Genomic DNA, 8,655 nt, shown 5'->3' on the forward strand with positions numbered 1-8,655 from the left:
CAGCTGAGATAGAAGTAGACCTCAAGTCTGTCTAAGGCTCACTTAAACTTGACTCTTGTTTCCCTGCAGCTCCGTAGGAATCCAGGTCATTAACTGAAATCTAGGCAGAAAATTGCCTTTAAAAAAAATCTACTTCAAGCTACAAGTGAGAGGAAAATCCTTAAAGTTTTGGAGCAGCCCTAGGAAAAGTTTTGGTAGTCAGCACTTGGCCTCTGAAATGGCTGACGAGGGAGCAGGGAAAAGGCGATGGCTCAACCTCCCTCCTGCTGCACCTGAGAGGGGGAGGAGGGGAAAAAAGGAAAAGCTCCGAACGCTGGCGCTTTTTGGGGGGCAAACAGGTCCACGAAGGGGTGAAGCAGGGGAGGGGGTGGGGGCTGGCGGGGGCCGAGCTGCAGGCAGGAGTCGGGATGGAAATGGGAGGTGATGAAAGCTGTACCTGGGGAGGTGCAGCTGGGATTGGGGCAGGGAGCGGGGATGGGCCTGGGCAGCAATGGGGGAACGGGCCTTCCACACAAACCCGGGGGCACAGGGCTGGGCATGTCCCACCGGGGTTAACCCCACCCCTGCCGCTGGAGGGGCAATATCAGCCTTTACCGGGGAGCACAGTTCAGGGGATGGGGGAGAGGACAGGGACGTCCCCAGCGCTCCCAGGGCAGGAGGGCGGTGTAAAATCGGGGGTAAAGCGGCCGAGCGAGCCGCTGGAGGGGGGATCACACCGACTTTGTCATCGTCATCCCACCATCCCTCCGCTCTGGGGCGCCGGCGGGGGGAAGGAAACGAGCCAGGGCCACTTGCTCAAGAGCCCGGGAGCCAGCGGCTCGTTCCCTGTGCCATGGCATCACCGCAGCGCCGGGGGAGGGGGCGATCATCCTGCGGGCCGGGATGGGGCCGAGCCCCGCGCCCTCCTCCGCCCGGCCGCTGCTCCCCGCCCTTCGCCTCCCTGCCCAGAGATTCCCTCTCCGATTCCCACAAGAGGCGTTTTCTCCCGGGCAGGACGCGTGTCCGATGGCGCCCACGGGGGTCCCTCACGGCCCGAGCTGTGAAATGCAGCTCCTGGCACCTGGAAAACCTTTTTTTCGTGGGAAAACCTTGATGCAAAGTGATATTCTCAGCCAGGTTTTGGCCTCATCCACTTACCCCACACCTGTCAGGTTCAAATCCCTGGAATAAATATTTTCTCTGTAAATGCTTTAAAAAATACAACTTAAAAAAACCCAACCAACCAAACCAACTAAATCAACTCTCCAACCCTGCTTTGCCCCCACCAACTCCTCCTGATTTATTCCATGCAGTTTTAACAACTTTCCCTAGGAACCAGGTTATCCTGATCCCAAGGGCTCATTGCAGCTCCTGTGCCCAAATCTCCTGCAGACACAGACCAGTGACATTCGGGGACCTTTGAAACCTCTGAGGGGATCAGTAATGGACAGGGAGCTGCTCCTTGGCTGGGGGGAGAGCTCCCCATCCCAAGCCCTCCCACAAGCTCCAGAGCTGGCTGGAGCAGCAGGGATCAGCCTGGCACAGCTCAGATTGGAACCCAGAGGCTGCAGCCATGCAATGGTTTGGGTTGATGTGACCTTAAAGACCATCGAGTGCCAACCTCTGCCATGGTGGTGAGGCCTGGCACAGCTTCCCAGAGCAGCTGTGGCTGTCCCTGGATCCCTGAAGTGTCCAAGGCCAGGTTGGATGGGGCTTGGAGCAACCTGGAGCACGAGTACCTGTTTTTGCTGCCATGGCAGGGGGTGGAATGAGAGGGGCTTTAGGGTCTCTTGCCACCCAAACCATTCCATGATTCTCTGGACAGAGATGCCACTAAGCCAGGTAGGAATCATCTCCCCAGGGCTCTATGGCTGTGGGAGGGCAGCACCAACACTGGATTTGGGGGAAACACAGAGCACTGGGAGACCATCTGGCAAAGGGCTTTCCCAGCTCCTCCCCTCCAAAGGGGAGGAAAGGGCAGAAATTCTGTCCTGGGGAGAAGCAGAAATTACAGCACCAACACAAAAAATAAGAGTCTGCTCCATGCCATGTGTGGGAATGGCCTTTCCCCTTGGATAAAAGCAATGCAGGGCCAGAGCAGTTCCCTGGAAACACTGCAAATCCAAGAAAGAAGTGTCTGTTAATGCCACAACCTTGGCATGAGGTGAGCTCCAAATCCTGCCCTGTGACACAGCAGCCCCTTGGAGTTGCTCCCAGTGCTTCTTCCATGGCACTCCAGGCTTGATCCCATGCCAGGGTTATATCCAGGGACACGGCTCTGGCAGCCCCACTGTGCCCTGCCACCATTTCACCTGCACTAACTGCACTCCCCTCCCTGGCTTCACCTTCCCAGGACATGTTCACAGAGCTGCTGGGAATTTCCTGGTGACTTTGGATCACACAAATGGCATTTTGGTGAAACAAGAGGAGAATCTGCAGCTGGTGGGGCCACAAAAACCTGCAGCTCTTGGGGCATCTGCAACACAGCAAACCCTGGCTGGCAGCTCCAGCCCCTGGGGATTGCTCCCCTTCTGCTCCCCACAAACCCTGGAACACCTGGGCAGGTGCAAAGCTCACAGCTCACACCAAGTGTGACCCTCATTAGTTTGACAAAATCAGCTTGAAATTGCATTTTCAGTTGTCACAAGCATTAGAAGACACACACAGTAAACCTCCCAGCCCTGGAAATACAGCTGGGATATAAAAATATCATGGAATCACAGAATGGAATGGGTTTGAGGAACCTTAAAAGACCAGTTCCACTTCACTGCCATGGACAGGGACATCTTCCACTGTCCCAGGTTGCTCCAAGTCGTGTCCAACCTGGCCTTGAACACTTCAAGGGCTGGGCCAGCCATCACCTTTCCATACGAAGCTTTGGAATTCAGGACCTGCTAAAGCAACATCCACAGAGTCATAATTTAAAAAAAAAAAAAAATACTCTACCAAGTGCCTAAATGTAAAATAATCTGGTTTTAACGGCCTGACCCACGTCTGACAGCACAATCCGCACTTAAGAGCAGAAGCCTCCCAAATCTCTGTGTTTTAAACCTAAACCCAGCCCCACAAATACCAGGGGATGAGCTGGTGTTATCGGCCTTTGCCGAGGCAAGAGCGGGGCTGGGAACTGGAGTTCCACTGAGGAGCCGTGGGGAGGCTGCGCCAGCTCCATCCCTCCCTAGCGCTGAGCGCTTCCAAAAAAATGCCATTTTCAGTTTTTAAACAGACGGGCTTTGACATTGCTCGGGCGAAGCGACGCCGCAGGTGCTTCCCCAGTCCCGCGGGGCATCGCTCCCTCCGAGCCCGGGCTCGCTCGGGTTTGTTACCGCCCGAGACGCTCCCCGGGGCCCCGGCAGCAGCCGAACGCTTTTGTTTTTGCCTCTGCGAGCTCCCCGGCGGGGAGGCCATGTTAGCCGAGATCCACTGGATCCCTCCGGGAGCCCGCGGGGCTCGGCTGAAATGTGCCAAACAAAGGATTAAATGCTGGAGGATTATTTCCCCCCGCCCGAAACGCGGTGTGTGAGGGAGGTGCGGGACGGGACAGCGGCAGATCCAGATGTGCTTCCCAGCCCTGCTGCCATGAAAACTGCGCTGCTCGTCCCCTCTGCGCTCTTCAGGGGGGTCGGCCCCGCTCGAAATTGGGCTGCGGCTGTCGAGAAACGTTAAAATACCGTTTAACGCTAATTTTGATAGAAAGCCAGCCCCAGCCCCCGCCCAGTAACGCAGATGCAGCCGGAGCCCTCCGGGCCGGCTCGGGCCGCGGGGAGGCCGCGCAGCCCCGTGCGGCGCCCGGCAGCGCTGAGCTCCGCTCCCGAAGCGCGGCCGGGGCAGCGGCCGGCGCCGCCCCGCCATTAGTGCAGGCGGGGGGGCCCCACGCTCCGCCCGCGGGACAGAGCCCCGGGCGGCTCCGCGACGGGAGTGGGCCCGGCCCAGCCCCTCACACAAAATGGCGACGGCGGCGCCGCTCCCGCTCCGCCCGCGCGGCCGCCATAGCCGCCGTCCCGGCTCCGCCGCCCTGCCGCCAATCAGAGCCCGCCGTGCCGCTGCGTGACGGCTCCGCCGAGCCAGTAGAAACGGCAATCTCAGAGGAAAAGGCGGTGCGTGCGTCCGCCGCCAGGCATTGTGGGAGTTGTAGTCCATCTGCGTGTTGCGGTGATGGGGCCGGAGCGGTTGCGGACTCGCCGCCCCAGAAGCCCCCGCGGCCCCACGTGGCGGGCGCTGTGTCACGGCGGGGGGCGGGGGAAACGGGCCGGGCCCGCACCGAGGCCTCCGCAGGCCCTGATGTGACCGGGGAGGCCTTGCGAGCCCCAGAGCCCCGGGAGCCCCTCGGCGGGGCGGGCAGGGCGCGAGGGGCTCCGGGAGGAGGGTTTAGCCGGGATGTCGACACCGAAAACCAGCCCTGAGGGCTGCTCGGCCCGGGGACCGAGGCCTTGCTCGGGCGGCCTGTGCGGGGGATGCTCCAGGGAGGGGCCTGGACCGAGGAGGTGACCCCAGGCCGGGGGGGGGTGCTCGGCTTCAGAGTGGGGTGAGCAGCCCCAGATGGGCGAACTGCCTTTAGGCCAGGCTTTCACTTCAGCCGTGTTTGCATTTAACTCCATAACGCCTCTCCTTCTCCAGAACCGTCCGGGGCAGCAGCAGGCACGGATCAGATCACGGCTGGCACACAGAGATCACGGTTAGGTAGATCACAGTTAGATAATCACAATTAGGTAGATCACAGTTAGGTAGATCTCAGATCACAATTAGGTAGATCACAATTAGATAATCACAATTAGCAGACACAGACCACACTTTAGCAGACACGTGTCCCCTCAGCACGGTGGGAGCTCAGTGTGCTCAGCAGGTGACAGGTCTGTCCCCAGATCACCTGCCTGCCCAGTTCCAGCTCTGCCAAGGGCTCCTCCCAAGGTTATCTGGGCTCCATCTCAGATCTCAAGGAGAGGAGTGACCCAAAGGGCAAAGTCCATGAGCTTTCCCAAGGGTTTCACGGGGATTTTCCCCCACTGGTAACACTCCTTGCTGGCTGAGCCCTGAGGGGTGTGGGCAGCAGGTTCAGTCAGCAGGAATTTTAAAGGAATAATGTGTCTTTGGGGATCAGGACATGTAAAAGTCAAAAATAAGCAATATTACTTGCAAATAAATAAAAAAGAAAAAAAAAAAAAAGCAAAGCACCCTCACTACAAACCCAAAAAGTCTCTCCCTTCAAAGCTGGTCATGTTGAACTCTCATTTTCTGGAGCAGGCTGGGCCCAGTCCCTGTCTCTGTTTGGGAATAACAGTTCAGGGAATGAGCCTGGGCAGCCACTTGAAGCATTTGGAATTAAGTTCTGATGTTATGAAAAGACAAAAGAGGTTTGTTGGGGTTTTATTTTGGTTGTGGGTGGAGTTTTTTGGTTTTTTTTTTTTTTTTTTTTTTTTGGTTGGGGTTTTTTGTTTGTTTGTTTCTTTTTTTGTTAGTTTGGGTTTTTTGGGGTTTGTTGGTTTTTGGGAGTTTTTTTGGGGTTTTTTTTGGGTTTTTTTGTTTTGTTTTGTTTTGTTTTCTGGGCTACTAAATCATAAATTCTCCTCATTTTGTGACTTTAGTGAGTGGGGGTTAATTGTGCCAAATGTTTTCCAGCCAGAGGGTTGGTGTTGGATGTGGCCTGCCTGTTCCTTAGTGGGAAAAGGGCTGGAGAGTGTGAAAAGGTCCAGATTTTGACAATTTGGTGGGGAGAAAAGGAAAGGGACAAATCTGCTTCCCCCTGGACTGTCCCAGTATGACAGAACCCTTTGTGCAGAGCTTGGTGATGTTGGTGCTACATCCCAGGAAGGGGCTTTCAGGCATCACCCTGGCATGGGACCATGTGCCCCCAGCCCCTGGGGCTGTTCCTGTCCCCACAGGCCAGGATGGGGACATTGGCCTGGCACAGCCCCTCCAGAGGGTTTGTCCCTGTCCCCCACCCTGGTCTGTTGGGATCTTCCCAGGAGACAGCAGGGAGGCAGAGCCACGTGCCCTGGGATGATCCTGGGACATGGGGGTTGTTCCTGGCACCCCCTGAGCTGTCAGATGTTCTCCCTGTGCTGACCCATCCCTACCAGCTAGAACACTCACATTTGTGGGGATTTCTGTATCAGGAGCTGTGACATCAGCACTCAAGGCCACATCAGTCCCCAGCTAGTGCAGGTGGGATTTGACTCTGCATGTCCCATTTCCTGGGATTTTGTGCTGTCAAGGGACAGAGCCTGATGATAACCTCCTCAGTCATGGGATCCTCTGCCTGCACCTGTCTCTCCCTGCCTGTCCCTGTCCCTCCCTGCCTGTCCCTGTCCATCCCTGCCTGTCCCTGTCCTTCCCTGCCTGTCCCTGTCCCTCCCTGCCTGTCCCTGTCCCTCCCTGCCTGTCCCTGTCCCTCCCTGCCTGTCCCTGTCCTTCCCTGCCTGTCACTGTCCCTCCCTGCCTGTCCCTGTCCTTCCCTGCCTGTCCCTGTCCCTCCCTGCCTGCTGCTCCCCAAAGCAGAGCCCAAGGGGAGCACAGGAGGCTTTGGGGGAGCCAGGAGCAGCCTGGGGTGCTGATAACCCCTCCGGGCGTTGGACTTATCTGTGAGCCCAGCTCCAGCCCCTACGTCACTGCCCCCTTCAGCCACGGCGAGGCTCTCTGAGCTCCCATGGGCCATTCCTTGTCACCCTGTGGGGTTGATGTCAGGGTCCAGAGGCAGTCCCACTCCCCAGGGCACTTCCTGGCCGTGGGAGCACCATCAGTCCTGTCCCTGACTTGCTGCACCTTCCCAGGGCTGCAGGAACAAGTCCAAGGTCCCGAGGCTGCCTGGAGGAGCTGGATCAGCCAACCTCGCACAGGGACAGGCTGATTGCTGAGCTGGTGCCAGAGATACTGTGGTTTATAGATCCAGACTGATTTATTTTCCGTGTGTTTGGGTTTTTTCCAGCCATATTTTAGCTCCTCCACACCCTGTCTGGCTGAGCACCCTGACTGCCACCTCTGGGTCCTCCCACCCCTCGTGGCTGCCACAACCCTTTTCAAACTCTCAGGAATAATTCTGGGGCAATGGGTGTTTGTATGACCCTGATCCTGCAGAACTGGGTTTGATCCCAGCACCCAGCACCCAGCACCCAGTTCCCACCATCCCAACTCCCACTTCCAGGTGCCCTACACCCAACTCCCAGCACCCATATCCCAGACCTCCAGCTCCTGGCATCCTGCGTTCATCACTCAGCATCCCATGTTCCAGCAGCCCAGCACCCCAACTCCCCACGCCCTGGATCTCACTGATCCCAGCACTCCCAGCACGCATCAGCCACTGCTTCCAGCTCCCACCTCTCTCTACCCATCTCCCAATGCTCCCAGTGCTCCCAGCATCCATCTTCCAGTGCTCCCAGCGCTCTCAGCTCCAGCACCCATCTCCCAGAGCTCGCAGCACACAGCTCCCAGCACTCCGCACCCATCTACCACTGCTCCCATCCCCCAGCACTCCCAGAATCCAGTTCCCAGTGCTCCCAGTCCCAGTCCCAGTTCCCAGTCTCAGTTCCCAGTCTCAGTCCCAGTCCCCAGTCCTAGTCTCAGTCCCAATCCCAGTCCCAGTCCCAGTTCCCAGTCTCAGTCCCAGTCTCAGTCCCAATCCCAGTCCCAGTCCCAGTCCCAGTCCCAGTCCCAGTCCCAATCCCAGTCCCAATCCCAGTTCCCAGTCTCAGTCCCAGTCCCCAGTCCTAGTCTCAGTCCCAATCCCAGTCCCAGTCCCAGTTCCCAGTCTCAGTCCCAGTCCCCAGTCCCAGTCCCAGTCCCAGTCCCAGTCCCAGTCCCAGTCCCAGTCCCAGTTCCCGTTCCCAGTCCCAGTTCCCGGCCGCGAGCGCTGCGGGGCGCCAGAGCCAGCCCCGCGTGCCCCGGCCCCGCCCACCGCCCCAAATAAGGGTATGGCCCCGCCCACCGAGCTGCAGACCACGCCCAACCCGGAAGCCTCGCTCCAAACGCCCCCCCCCAGCTGGCCCCGCCCACGAGGGGCGCCCCCGGCTGTTGGCCCCGCCCCCCGTGTCCCCCCAAGTCCCCCGGGTGTCCCCTCCCGCCCCTCCCATGTCCCCTCTGTGTCTCCAGACCGTCCCAGGTGCCCGATGCTTCCGTGTGCCCCCATCCGTGGTGTCCCTGGTGCCCCCATCGCTGGTGTCCCTCTGGCTCTGGAATCCCCCCGTGCCCCCCATGTCCTCTGGTCCCCCATGTTCCTGCGATGTCCCCTGTCCCCCGCATGTCTTCTGCATCCCCCAATCTGCTCCATGACCTCTTTGGGCCCTGTGGGCCCTTGTGGCTCCCATGTCCCTCCCACCCCAGTGCCCACTGCCTTCCCTGTGTCCCCTTCACATTCCCCTGGTCCCCCCAAGGCCTCTGAGTACCCTTCTGTGTCCCCATGCCCATAGTGTCCCCTGTCCTCATGTCCTTCATGTGCCCCCATGCTCTCCGTGTGCCCCTGTGCCTCCCTCACAGCTCTCTGTGTCCCCATGTCACCTGTGTCCTCACACACACATGTGCTGAGACTTCATTTCCGGGGAAATGGGGAGCAGGGACCGTGTCCCCCCTGGATGATGGGGACAGGGGCCGTGCCCCCGGGATAACAGTGAGCAGGGACTGTGACCCCTGAGGTCATTGAGCCCTTCCCTCAGGCACAGGGGTTCAGGGACAGAGAGACACCCAAAA

Source organism: Erithacus rubecula (genome assembly GCF_903797595.1).
Source record: "Erithacus rubecula genome assembly, chromosome: 27".
Classification (NCBI taxonomy): domain Eukaryota; kingdom Metazoa; phylum Chordata; class Aves; order Passeriformes; family Muscicapidae; genus Erithacus; species Erithacus rubecula.